Source organism: Macaca nemestrina, chromosome 17 (genome assembly GCF_043159975.1).
Source record: "Macaca nemestrina isolate mMacNem1 chromosome 17, mMacNem.hap1, whole genome shotgun sequence".
Classification (NCBI taxonomy): domain Eukaryota; kingdom Metazoa; phylum Chordata; class Mammalia; order Primates; family Cercopithecidae; genus Macaca; species Macaca nemestrina.
This window is the reverse complement of record NC_092141.1, coordinates 42,313,060-42,327,825: the sequence shown is the minus strand read 5'-3', so window position 1 is coordinate 42,327,825 and position 14,766 is coordinate 42,313,060. Positions and strand designations below refer to the sequence as shown.

At 44.1% G+C, this 14,766-nt stretch overlaps 1 protein-coding gene across 1 annotated transcript in view; it reads left to right on the top strand.

Annotated features, from left to right (window-relative positions):
• LOC105485175 (acid sensing ion channel subunit 2) overlaps positions 1-14,766 on the top strand; it is a 1,135,324-nt gene that overhangs the window by 400,707 nt on the left and 719,851 nt on the right. The gene's annotated exons all lie outside the window — the stretch shown is intronic.

The window sequence follows — 14,766 nt, the reverse complement described above, 5'->3', positions numbered from 1 at the left end:
GCCCAGCTAAGGTTTTGTATTTTTGGTACAGATGGGCGTTCACTGTGTTAGCCAGGACGGTCTCGATCTCCTGACCTTGTGATCTGCCTGCCTCGGCCTCCCAAAGTGCTGGGATTACAGGCGTGAGCCACCGTGCCCAGCCTCTTTTTACCTTTTGACATCCCCCAACCCAGAGAGAATTCTGCAGCACACAGCATTTGGACTTAAACCACAACATCAGCTGTTTCCTGGGTCTTCAGCCTGGTGATCTGTGGACTTGAACTGTAGCATCAGCTCTCCTCTAGGTCTTCAGCCTGCTGGCCCTTTCATCAGGCTGAACTGGGGGGTGGAAGGGGAAAGATAGGGAGCAAGTCGTGGCTCAAGTGCCAAAGGCCCTCATATTATTAGCATATTTTAGTAGATTTTTGTGAAATTTATTTTGGTACACTTAAATGTATCCCACATTTCTCTGAGGCTTTGCTAATTTTTCTTTTTATTTTCTCTCTGTTCTTTGGATTGAATAATCTCTGCTGATCTATCCTCAAATTTACTGATTCTTTCTTCTGCCCATTCAGATCTACTGCTGAGCCTCGCTAATAATTTCTCATTGTCATTGATTTGGTTTTCAACTCCAGAATTTCCACTTGTTTCTTTTTTTATAATTTCTGCCAGTTTTTGGATATATTCCATTTGATGAGCTGTTTCTTTACTTATTTCAGCACGCTTTCCTCTGGTTATTTGAACATATGTATAATGTCTACTTTGAAGTCTTTGTCAAATTTGACATCTGGTTCCCTTCACAGGCAGTTTTGCTGCCTGCTTTTTTTCTTGTATATGGGTCACACATTTTTGTTTCTTTACATATCATAATTTTGTGTTGAAAAATGGATGCTTTAGGTAATACATTGTAGCAATTCTGGATACTGATTTCCCTCCCCCAACTCCAGCTCTTGGGTTTCTTGTTTCGTTATGTGTTTGTTTTGTGACTTGGCTAGGATATTTTAGCTAAGTCTATTCCCTGTGCGGTGTTAAGCCTTTGGTGTTGCTTGCTCCTTGGTGCTCACCTAGGATAGCAGTGGTTTTAGCAGAGCTCTCTTTGGATGCCTGTTTACTAATCTGTCTGTTAAACTGTCTTCCTGAGTTGGTATTACACCCAGTCTTTAACCTCCACTAATTACTCAATGCTTGCTTTGCTGTTTTCAACAACACCTTAAGACATAAATTGCTCAGCAGTTTGATCCATTTAAATTGGGAAAGGAGTAGTTTCTGAGACCAGTCTTTGAGGTTTGCTCTGACCCTAGGAGGGTGTTTCTTAGCTGTCTCTTTCTGTAGTTCTTTCTAGTGAACTAACTGGACTCATTGCTCTTAATAAGAGGAGCTATTGTTTCTGAATACACCCTTAGGCTTGAACTTCCCTATGTTCTGTTTCAAACAAAGTCAGTTCCTTTGAGGGGAGCTTTGGCAGTCTCTCTTCTTACAGATTCCCTAGGCAAAATCTCTGAGCCATTACTCTGGGCACCGGGCAGAGTGCTAGCATCTGATTAGCTTGTTTCTTCCAGCATGTCCTATGAAAGATCTGGGGTCAGGGTAATTTAAGGGCTCCAGTATTCGCAGCGTGTTGTACTTGGGGCAAAGACTCTGTCCTATAGGCCGAGAGAGGGAGAAGGGAGAGAGAGAGAGATTAATTTTAAATAATTGGATTATGTGAGTATGGAGGCTGCAGGATGGGCCAGCAGGCTGGAGATGCAGAAGAGAACTGACGCTACAGTTCAAGTCCAAAGGCCATCAGGCTGAAGACCCAGGAAGGAGCTCATGTTGTGATTTAAATCCAAATGCTGTCTGTTGCAGAATTCCCTCTGGCTTAGGGGAGATCAGGAGATCAATCATTCGTCCTGTTTAGGTCCTAACTGACTGTGATCGGAGGAGGCTCACCTGTATTACGGAGGGAAATTTGTTTTACTCAAAGCCTACCAATTTAAATGTTAATATCCAAAAATATCCTCATAGAAACATCCAGAATAATGCTTTAACACATATCTGGGCCAATGGCCCATCCAAGTTGACACTTAAAATTAACTATCACATGTGGTAACCGTAGCTTGGGAACTGAGGGGAGAGGAAGCCCCGTCTTAGCCACACCCACACATAATGGAGCTTCCATCACGCTGAGCTGGGTAGTGGATGGAAGACAGGGAGCAAGTTGTGCCTCCAGTGCCACAGTCCCTCATTGTTCTCACCATATTTTAGTAGATTTTTATGAATGTTTCTCTCTTTGCTGTATGCCTTTAGAACAATTTCCAGAGACTTTAAATAATTTGGATTTTTTAAAAAACTGATTTCACCAGTGTTGCTTGTTTTGCTGGGAAGTAGACCAACAGAGCCCCTCATGCCAGCATGGAACTCCTAAGTCCAGGATTATTTCCAAGAACGGGGAGAGGTTTGTAACTGAACCCATTAGGAAGATAAAGGGTGAAGGAGGCAAGGACTGGAAAGCACATGGCAATGACAGGAGATAGGCAAGTTACTAGGACTTACCAACAGGAGTTGGAAAAATACATAGAATCTCATTTTCATCAGAAGGCTGCTGGGGAATAGGGATAGCAAGCATCAGTACCAAATATTGATTTCAGCCAGGCCCAGAGAGCCAGCAGGATTCAGCATGGATCATGCCACCCTGCACCCAGGAATGGTGTGTGTGCCAGGGACGTGAGGCAGTGGTGGCCAGGGTGATTTACATCACCGTCTGGTCAAAAGCAGTTTCCAGTGTCTTCAGTTGTAACCAATGAACATGACACCCCATTACGCCTGGGGAGAGCTATGTTCTGGGCCACGTCACCCATTTCCCAGCTGCAAATCTCCAAGGAGTGTTCCATGTGACATCATTATACTGGAGTTGTTTCTTGCATTGTCCTGTAAACTTACCCATTCATCTATCTGCCCATCAGATCTTTATTGAGATTTACTCTGTGCATCCACATTATGGAAGATACTAAGTTAAGTATGACTCTGTCACTCCTCTCTAGAGGAGCACAAAATGTCCACAAGCTAATTCTAATACACTATAAGGCTAGCAAGAGCAAACATGGTGCTTTTCCAGCTGGGGAGTGAGGATCAAAAAAATATGCTTCAACTTGAGGATAAGTAGGAGTCAGCCAGCCAGCTTTTTAAAAAAAAATGAGAGGGAGGTGGCATTGTACATAGTGGGAATAGTTTGTAGTTAGAGAAGCTTAATGACCACAGCACGGTAGGAGGCTGCAAGAGTGCCCTTGTGGCTGGAGCACTGGAAACAAATGGGGCATGGGCAGCAATGAGGCTATGCAAGTACAGTAGATGGGTAATGTTCCATTCTTGCTTTCTCATATCCAGATTTATATGAACAACTGGAATAACCTGGCCAGAAACTGGTTTTCACATCTTCTCTGGCCATGCTCAAGCAAGGTCTGTATTCAGTCCCCATTTCTCCTGAAGTTCCTGGTGATCATCTGGCACCTGAATGGCCTCAGTGTCCAGCCAGGCTTAGTCCTTTGACCACTGGCCTTTCCTCATGGTGGGAATGACAGACCTCATTCCATGAGCTCCCCACTTCTAGGCCACTAAGCTAAGGATTCTCACTCAGCTCAATTCTATCCATCAGGTCGCACACATCCTCTGTTCCAAACTCTGGCAGGGCATCTAGGCATGGTGGCCTCGGGGCTATCTGAATATCAGCAAGAATCAATGCCACAACCCTGCCTGAGCCTGGGTAGGCTGGTGCTGGGGCTGGGCTCATGGCGATTGTGTCTGAGTAGAGCAGGAGAAAATTGCGTTGTCTGTCACTGTCAGCATTATCAGTGGCAAACACAAAACATTTTAGAAGCTGAGATGGATAACTCCGACTACCAGCATGCCTGGAGATAATGCTTGGTGCCTGCCCAGGGTCCAGGGTACTCTTCATCACCCCAGCATCATCACCGTTTTATCTTTATGTCCCCTTGGAATCTCCAGGGTGTTGAGTTTTGAGTCTGCCTTCCATTGACTTCTGCAGTCCAGCAGGGAAGAGGCCCAAAGAGCAGGCTCACGCATGTAAAAAGTAAAGCATTTTAGTGTCCACATAGCCTTTGCCTCTTTCATCCAGTTAGATCTTCCTATCAGTCCTGTGTAGGAGACATAATGGAAATTGAAATTCTCACATCACAGATGAGGAACAAAGTGCCCAGAGATAGTCAGTGACATGCAGCCATTCAGAAGAGGAACTGAAAATCAAACCAAATATACTGATTCCAAGAAGACATGCTTTCCAACCTACTAGTGCATCTTGGTACCAGAAAACATGGTGAAAAAAATAACTTGAGCAATGAATCAAGGAAATGGAGATGTTCACCTTAGGGAAAAGGAAAACCCGAGAGCTGACTTAAGCCACCTAAGCCACATGAAGACTTGATACACCTCGTACTGGCAGGAGAGCCCAGAAGAACCAGAGCCAGTTGGTGTAAATCACAGATAAGATTTGGGCATTGTCTTAGTTGGATCTGCCTATACCTCCACACCCTAGGAGCAGGTCAGAAACAAGGATTGAGTGCAAGTAAGTCATTTGATAGGTATGGGGATAGCAGAAGTAGAGTGGGGCACTGACAGAGAGAAGGGAAGGCAGTAAGAAGGAGTTAGATATTAAGCCAGCTACCTCTGGGGAAACTGAAGCTTATTGGCACAGGGAGACTCATTAGTGGTGTAAAACACAGTCCCCCAGAATTATCCCTCCTGAAGGTAAGGATCAGGGTATTTATAGGCTGGTGCATGTATGTTAGTGAACAAATTAGGTTCTGGCAGCCAAAGGTGGACCAGAAGATGCAGGTGCTGACTTTTGGAGGCATATGAAAATAAAAGGGGATCCCTGAAGGTCTGTGGGAAGGATGACAAGCACCATGTAAAAGCTGTCTAATGATTCAAGTCATCCAACAGCTTTCTAATGGGGTGGTGAGCTCTCCATCATCAGCCACGTCTAAGAAGAGGCCAAATGGACAAAGCAGGGGCTCCTGCTTTGGGTGGGAATATGGACCGGATAGTCTCTCAATGAAGAAGTGAGGTCCTCATGCTGCCAGTGGCCTGAGAAGAGATGGTGTGTCACAAAATGCAAGCCTTTGGTCTTATAGGCTAATAATCTCAATTTCTTAGACACCTACTTTTATATATTAATTGTAATGACCAGTAACTGAACCAGTGAGCTATTAAATCTTACCAGCAATTTAGTTCCATATTCCTTATTTTGTTCATTTTATTTATTTATTTTTATTTATTTGTTTTTTACTGAGCTGGTTTTTTGCTTTTCTGGAAAGTTGGAATGAGTAGAAGAGTCGGGGTCATTTGCCATATCCAATTGGATTGCAGTCTGAAGAGTTTGCAAATTCCTACTCACAAGTTACATTTAAGTCTAACTGGGGCTTTTGTGCATATTCAAAATAAACTGTCTCTTCCCTGACTTGAGTGGAATGGATATTATATGCAGGTGGATGCCTTCCTGTCAGTTCAGAAATCTACTCAATAAGAATGGCTGCCATTTTTTGAGCAAATACTAGATTCTATGTACTGTTAGGGGTGTTTTACACATTGGTGCTCTCTTAATCTTCACAACCCAATAAGTGAGGCACTCTCTATGTCCCCGTGTTAAATGAGGAATCTGAGGTTCAAAGAAGTTAAATAGACCTGTAAGCTGTCTCAGTTTACAATTAGTAGTGAACTGGTTTGAGATTTAACAGATTAAAAATATCTCTAATCCATTCAAATGTGAGGAAGCAAGTCAAACCATTCCCAAGATATCCCATTCAGGAAAGAGACAGGAGGTCCTACAAAGAATGTTGGAGCAGGGACATGTATATTTAGGGAGTCACAGTGTGGTTTGAGGCCATGGTCCTGGATTCAAGAGAACCAACCAGGGACACATCTTGTTATTAATAACTAAAGCTGTGGCTTGGAAAACAGTCTGATGAGACTGATGATTAAAATGTAAAATGAGTCTATTTTTTGATGCGCAATCCTACTGATAGTAACCTACCCCGTCAAAACAGAGTCTCAGTTTATAAGGGCAAATGTGGAGGCGTGGAGTCGGGGGAGTCGCAGCATTTTTGTATTAGCAAAAACCTGGGAACAATGTCCACGTCTGCCAACACAGGAATAGATGAATCGATTGTGGTGTCTCCAAACAACAAAATATGATGCAGTGCTAAAAAGATCATGTTACAGGTGCCAAAACATATCATAGCATACACTTTAAATATGTGCAGCTTACTGTATCTCAGTTATACCTCGATAAAGCTGTTAAAAAAGAGACCACATTAGTTAGATCCATATGTAATTGGCCAAAAACATGCCCATGATATATGTATTTGTGAATAAAAGCAAGCGTCCGTGTAAAGTACATGGTATAATTTGATTTGGGGCTTCAAAAATTGGGGCACAGTTGTACATGTTTCCATATATATCTATATATGTATCTAGGTAAGTATAGGGAAAGTGTGAAAGCTCATTCCCTAATGATCTTGGAGAGGAGGGTACAATTGGTAGAAAAATAAGAAGACAATTAAATGTTTCTTTATGTAATTCTCTATTATTTGACTTTTTATCAGCTTGTATTGCTTTTGTAATTAAAAATAAAAAAAAGAGTTAGTGAATCATTGCAGAGGCATAGCTGGTCTGCTGAGCCAGCTACAATCTTCTGCCTCAAAGGAAACAGATGCCTGGGACCTTCACTGTCCCCACAGGCTGGCGGGGGACACTGAGGCAGGAGCTGTCTCGCCCCAGCTGCTAAGCACGCAGCAGCAGATAGGGTGGCCTGAGTGTAGAAAAGGAACATGAAGGTCAATGGTAATAGAAAATATATTTCCCTTCCAAAACGTCTGCATGATGAAATATGGGATTTTCATAAATTCATAGAGTAGGAATTATTAGCAGGCTGAGCTTTTATCGCTGCCTCAGGCATTGTGCTGACCCACCAAGACCTCACTTTCCTCAGTGATGGCAGGATGATTTTCTGTTTCATAATCTTTTCTCTCACTGTGGGAGGAAAAATAAATTCCCCAGGTGGCCTCCTTATAGCCCCAGCCCAGCAGATCCGTTGAGAACAGGGTTTTGTCTATTTATTCAGCCAGCAAACATTTACTGAGCACTATTTTCCTACTTTTATTATTTTGCTTGTATCAGGCACTAAAGATTCAAGAATTCCAAAAAATATTCTGGACAACACACTTCAAAGCGAAGTCACTGAACAAGCAGAGACAGGGAAGGTGACTGGGACTGTGAGGATCTTGAATCCATTCATTTATTTATTCACTCACTCATTCATTCACTCCAAAGGCAAATTTGAAAACAGAGATCTTGAGCTTAGAGATGAAAAAAGAATGGTGAAGTTTCCAGTGGAAGAAAAATAAGGCCTGTTGACTCTGGCTCTTGAGAGCAGGACTGAGACACAGCAGCAATTAGAAGGGAGGGAGACCCTTCTAATCGTTAGAATTGATTCACATCCTGGAGCACAGTGGGTGTTCCCAGGGAGTGCTCACCGGAAGTGGGAAGCCGCTGTTGAGGACTTTGTGAAAGGGATTTGGCTCTCTGACCAATGGTGTCTCTTACCAGACACCATTAGGAACCCTTGCAACTACAATTCTCTAAGGTCTGTTGGGTCTTTGCCCGGTTAAGACCAAACCTATGACGCTTCCCAGCCAACCCTCCATCCCCACTATGTGACTCCAAGCTATGGCTCCCTCTCACTTCTCCACCTCTAACGTGTATATTTTTCCTTGATTCCATTCTAAAGGAACCTGCTATGTCTGACGTCACCTAGGGCATTTTCTTTGGTCACTACCCAGAGGAACAGTCAGGAATAATACAGTGAACCTTTGCTGATGGCCTGTACCAAGCAAAGCATAGAGCCCTTGACACTGCCCACTTTCGCATTCAAGAAAGGCTCACCAAGCACCTGCCATGGCCAGGCTCTGTTCCCCGCACAAGGACTAGAGCAGGGAACAAAGTTTCTCCCTGGAGGGGCTGTTGTCCGAGTGAGGAAGGTAGAAAATAAGCAAACACAATGGCAGGCAGAGGCAAGCAATAGAAAGAAAAATAATACAGAGTATGAAGTGAAGAGTTTGGGCACAGGGCCACTATTTTAGATATGACAGTCACAGAAACTGCTACAGGAGCTGAGATTGGCTAAGAGGAGAGAATCGTACAGGGATCTCAGAGAAGAGCATTCCAAACAACGGAAACAGCCAAGTGCAGTCTCTGAACTGGAACATGCTTGGAATTTTTGATAAATAACAAGAAAGTCAGTGTGGCCAGAATACAGTACGTGTACTCTCTACCTGAGTTGCCATAATACAAGACCACAAAGTGGATGGGTTAAACAACAGACATTTATTTTCTCATAGTTCTGGAGACTAGAAGTCTAAAATGAATGTGCCAGCAGGATTGGTTTTGGGTGAGACCTCTCTCCTTGGCTGGCAGAGCTGTTCTTCACTGTGCCCTCAGATGGTCTTTTCTCTGTGTGCAAAGAGAGAGAGATGCAGTCTGGTGTCTCTTCCTCTTCTTATAAGGGCACCCATCTTATCGGATTGGGGTCCCATCCTTATAACCTCATTTAATCTTAATTACAACCCTAAACGCTTTGTTTCCAAATATAGTCACAATGGGGGTGAGGGCTTTAACATACACATTTGTGGGGAACACAGTTTAGTAGTGAGTGAAGGAAGAGGGGTAGGTAGGAAATGAGATGAGATTGACAGCTTCTCTGTCAACAGTTGGCAGCAATACAGAAATGAGGGTGGTGTGGGAAGGACATGAGGGGCAGTGAGGGATAATACAGAGAGAGAAATGACTATCACAGGGGCCATGGTCTGGAGCTGGTAAGACAGGTGGACGACAGAGCACGGGAGGAAGATCCAACCTCACATGGGAGCACGGGAGGAAGGGCTGGCCTCACACAGAGGCATGGGAGGAAGGGCTGGCCTCACAGAAGAACACAGGAGGGAAGGGAGTCTTGGACAGGAGCACGGGAGGAAGGACTGGCCTCACCCGGGAGCACTGGAGGAAGGACTGGCCTCACCGGGAGCACTGGAGGAACGGCTGGCCTCAGATGGGAGCACGGGAGGGAAGACAGAGAGCCTGATGCAGATGCAGGCTGCACCTGTGGGGTGGGGAGATGATATATTTTTCTTCTGGTTGCTTCTATTTTCTCAGTGAAATCAGATTCATGGCTCTCAACTAAGACTGTTTTGCAGAGGCCTAGCGGGAGAGGAAAGGGTGTGAAGTAGTCACGAGTTCTGGGAAATACCATAGTGTCGTTCAGCAGTGCCAAGGGCCCTCCAGACACTTGTGGTCACAATTTAAAGTGAGAACCATCAGCATGAAAGTGTAGTTTTCTCCAACTGCATCCTCTTCTCAGGCTCAGGGAACGAGGAGGACAATAACTGAATCCAGCCAGGTCGGGATTTAGCCAGGCAACTATCTGAACGAGAGTGAGGGTAACTACCGTGACGGTCCACAGAAGCTGGGCAGGATAAGAAGGGCCGTGACGCATGAGGCTGGGAGAGGGAAAGGATATTAGGTTCTTAGCAGTGGCAGGCAGGGAAGATAACTAACCCCTTTTGTTAATAAATAAACTGAGGCTCAGAGAGATAAGTCGTGTATCTAATCAGTAGAAAAGCCATGTCCTGGGACTTTAGAATACAAGTGCCAGGGAGGTAAGAAACTCAGAGAGGAAAGCATGTATATGATTGATGTCTCCACCTTCTCTCCCTCACCCTCTCCGTCTCCTCCCTTTCAGGGAGATCAACTCCCCTAGTTGTCCAGGACTGAGGGTTTTTCAGGACATGGAACTTATAGTACTAAGAAAGTCCCAGGCAAACAAAGTTGATTGCTTATCAACACACATATAGAGAGAAAGGACTGCTTTTAGTTAGGAGAACCCTCTTCTTTTCTTTTTTTTTTTTTTTGAGATGGAGTCTCGCTCTGTCACCCAGGCTGGAGTGCAGTGGTACGATCTCAGCTCACTGCAACCTCCGCCTCCCAGGTTCATGCCATTCTCCTGCCTCAGCCTCCTTAGTAGCTGGGACTACAGGCGCCTGTCACCACGCCCGGTTAATTTTTTGTATTTTTAGTAGAGATGGGGTTTCACCATGTTAGCCAGGATGGTCTCGATCTGCTAACCTCGTGATCCGCCCGCCTCGGCCTCCCAAAGTGCTGGGATTGCAGGCGTGAAGGAGTGCCCTCTTCTGATAAGAAGATCCTCTGGAGCATCCCTCTCTCTTGCACTGAATCTTTCTCTTTCCTGCAGAGGTTGGAGTCAGAAGTGAGGGGACAGGGTTAGGGCCAAAATAATTAGATTCTATCTTTTTATAAACAAATTAAAGTTTTTTAAAAAATAAATAACCTCCAAGTGGCTCAACAATCAAAGGATACCAAAGAGTAAACAGGGAACATCTCCTGTCCTCTAGCCAGAGCTGCCATGCTATCAGTTTCTTGTGTGTCCTCTCAAAGATGCTTAATGCAAACATCAACCCAATACTTTGAGAGGCCTAGTTGGGCAGATCACTTGAGGTCAAGAGTTCAAGATCAGCCTGGCCAACATGGTGAAACCCTGTTTCTACTAAAAATACAAAAATTAGCCAGGCATGGTGGTGCACACCTGTAGTCCCAGCTACTCAGAAGGCTGAGGCAGGAGAATCACTTGAACCCAGGAGGCAGAGGTTGCAGTGAGCTGAGATCGCACCACTGCACTCCAGTCCGGGCAACAAGAGCAAGACTCTGTCTCCAAAAAAAAAAAAAAAAAAAAAAATTGACATTAGAGCCTGCATCTTACTCTTTTTATGTAAGAAAAGAACATGGAGATATGTAGATCAGTCTCTATCAATACATAAAGAGAAGCATCTCCCACCAAAATGTAAGTTCTGGAGGGCAAGGATTTTTTGACTGTTTTGATCACCATTCTATATTCAGCGCCTAGAACAGCACCTGACCTGAAGGAAGAATTCAGAAGACTGAATGACTCCTTTGTTCTTCCTGGCCTTCCACTGAACACATGTACCATGATGTATTTAATTGTATTATTTTATGTGTTCAGCTTGTTTCCACACTTTTGATCTTATAATTCACACCACAATGAATAACCCTATGCACCTGCTGCTTTCTATATGTTTGAGCCTATCTGTAGGATAAATTCCTGGAAGTGGAATTGCTGAATCAAGGATATGTGTATTTTTAATTTTGATGGAGATGGCCAAATTGTATCTATGTAAATTTTCAACAATTTTGTTATTTACCCCATGTATTCGTGATACGTTTTATGGATCATCATTTTTTTCTTTGATTTTAAGTCACTTTCTAGTGTTCTGTTCATCCAGCCCTCCCCTGTTGGGTACACATATGACAACAGCTCTCCCAACCCTACCCCAGTTTGTGACTATCCTTGTTTTATAGGCTGTTCTGAGCACTGTCTCTGCTCTGAGGCCAGCCTTCCCAAAGGCCCATGTGGGTGCATTGGAGAGGAGACAGACCTGCATCCAGGTATCCAGGATTCCTGGAGTGGCCAAGGGCAGAGGAAAGGGTCTTAGCTGAGACACTCACGATTTAGGGATGAGCCAGGAATATCTGAAGACCTTCACTTAGCTCAACCTTTCTCAGGAACTTTCCCCCCAAAGTCCCAGGGGGATTAGTGTTTCATTTACCACTATATAGACTCCTCCCATCAATCTCTCTGTATATTAAATTCCTAGCTCTTTCTAATTACTTATTGATTAGTCCCAGGAGAACTCTAGCATAGATGGAGGCAGCAGGGGGATTTCTCTCTGGATCTCAGGTGAAAGACATTTGATTCAAACTTTCCAAACTCTGACTCTCACTGAATTTGCCCCAAACTCTATTTTTCTGCCTTTTCTGCTACTCAAGTCTCCCTCCAACATTCAATTCTGTTCTAATGCAGGGGCTCCAAATGATGTTCTGACCTCCCCCCTAACATATAGCATTCCTGTGGCAGTGTCTGTCCTAAAGCAAGAGATCCCAGAAACTTCAAATGTCTGCTTCCCAAAAGACAGCTGACAAAGGAGCAACAAGTGGTTTCATGACTCCCCAGTAAATCTCTGCTAAACATGTCCCCACACCTGGGGCATCAAAGATGGTCCGTTGAGGTGTGATAATACAAATAGGGTACCTGTGCCCTCATACTATGAGTTCATTTATTCATACCGTCGTCCATTCACTCATTCACCCCCTCAGCCCCCTTCCATGGGGCATCCAAGCATCCATTCTGAGGTGGAGGAGGTGCAGAGTAGGTGCAGGGAGAGGAGAGTGTAGGAGAAACAAGATAAATGCCCAAGATCCAGGAGCCTGTCCTCATTGCCGCAACTGTGAACAGACACTATCCACAGAAGAGTAGGATCAATTTCAGGTCTCTGAAAGGAAACAGGGGGGATACATTTTTCAGCTTTGATATTTGGTCCCCATTTCTTAATCTCTGAGTGTCCCTCAATCAACAGTAACCACATAAACACCTATTTTGTGCAAGATACACACACGGATAAAGAAGAGGGGAAAATAGGGAACTTTGGAGACACAGAGAATTGAGTTCAAATCCAAGTTGAAGTTCTTGCAGCATCTCAAGAAAGAGTTTGTAAAACAGGTTAACAAAGTAAGCAAGACTTGGGAGAGAAATGTTTCAAACCTCTAGAAAAGCTCATTTTTCCAGCCCCCTCAAGCATTTTAGAACTGTTCATTTATATTCAAGTAGTCAATAAGTTAATTTTAGATCACTCATATCTATTCCTGAAGCCTAAGGACTGTTGAAAGAATAAATGGATGAATGAGTTGTATGAGCCAGGTTTGAATTATTGTATGATTTCAAAATGACAAAGCGGTGCGGCAGATTTTCAGTCCCGACTTCTCAGTCACTCAGCCTCCTCCTCCCACAATTAGTCCTCATTAGTGAGACCTCACTGTCATCCCGGGAATGTGAGATCTGTAGTCCCTGGAGCAATGCCTAGTCTGATTTACCTCTCCCTATGCTCAGAATCAAAGGCAGGAGTCCATTAAACAAATTAATAGAAGAGACTCAGTTTCAAAGGAAATATTTAACCTACCAGAAAAGGTAGGAAAGTATTTTTTTACACTTTTTTCGTCATCCATTCACGGGTAAACTATACAGGGGCTAATTAAAAGTCATTCTTTTGAACTCATAAAGTCCGTCCCTGCTGGACCTGTATCTGAATCTTTGTTAGATCACCCGAAAGCACCAAATGTCCCTTAATATAATAAAATAATTAAAATGAAATATCCCAAACATCTTGCTAGCTTGAGGCAGTGAGGCGTGGAAAGATCATGGGCTCTCCGTTTAAATGACAGCTTTGCTTTTTTCTAGCAAGTATAAGGTAAGCATTTAGCAATGTTTCTGAAAAGAACCAGCTGAATAATTAGGGTTAACTTCTTAACTTCATCGAGCCTCAGTTTCCTTACATATGAAACTAGAATACTACTACTGAGGTGTTAAGGATCATTAATATGTCAACACTCCCATAACACCAGGCATTATTCCAGGAGCTTTACGCAGATAAACTCATTGACTTCTCACTGCAACCCCATGAGGGTTGTTTTCTTAGCCTCATTTTATGGATGGGGAATTTAAGGCAAAAGACACCTGACAAAGGAGCAACAAGTGGTTTCATGACTCCCCAGTAAATCTCTGCCCAGATCACATTGTTTGGAAAGTGACCCCGAATTCAGCCCTCTAGAATCTGGCTCTGGACTCTGTGGATATAACAGTTACCCTCGACTTCCTTTTACATTAACCTCTTAGAAGAGTCTAGGATCTCACTGAGAGTATACTAACCTAACAATCCAACACTGGGTAATGATAGAGTTTGGGTATTTGTCCCCTCCAAATCTCATGTCAAAATGTAATCCCCAGTGTTGGAGGTGGGTTCTGGTGGGGAGGTGTTTGGATCATGGGGGTAGTCCTTCATGGAAGGCACCCGCTTGGTGCCATCCTAGAGGTAATGAATGAGTTCTCGCTCTGAGTTTCTGCAAGATCTGGTTGTTTAAAAAAGTGTGGCACCTTCCTCCTCTCTCTCTTGCTCCCTCTCTCTAAAGGGATGCACCTGCTCCCTGTTCTCCTTCTGCCAGGATTGCAAGCTTCCTGAGAGACCACCCTAGAAGCTGATGCGGGCACCACACTTCCTGTACACTCTGCAGAGCCGTAAGCCAATTAAACTTCTTTTCTTTATAAATGACCCGACCTCAGGTATTTCTTTATGGTGACACAAAAATGGACTAACACAGGTAATTTTCCTTTTCTTCTATTTCACTGGACTGAGACCAGTGAACCTGAATCCATGCAATTTGATCGTGTTGTTGGGGGTGATGGGGCCCAGCAAAGGCTGGGAGTGCCAGGGTGCAGATGTGCATCCTGCTGTCGGAAGGGCTACATTTGCAGTCATTCTCAGCAATTTGGATGCACCCACCAAATGCCCCACCCTGGTTCCTCTGTGGATCTGGATGCCACTAGGTATGGGCCCTGTAGCTCTGGTTGGCCTGGCTCATGGATAACTCTTCCTCTGCCTTCCCAACTCAATCTACCCTGACAACTCATTCCCTGCCATAACTCACATCTCCACAGCTATAACTTATTCCCCTGATTCACTTTGGTGACATTTCCTGGGTTCCCAGACCCTCAACAGTTAGATAGACCCTGTACTCTGTCAAACAGACTCCATCATAGCCTATGAGTCCAGAGTTTAAATTATAGGTACACCCAGAGAAAACCAATTTATTTCTGTG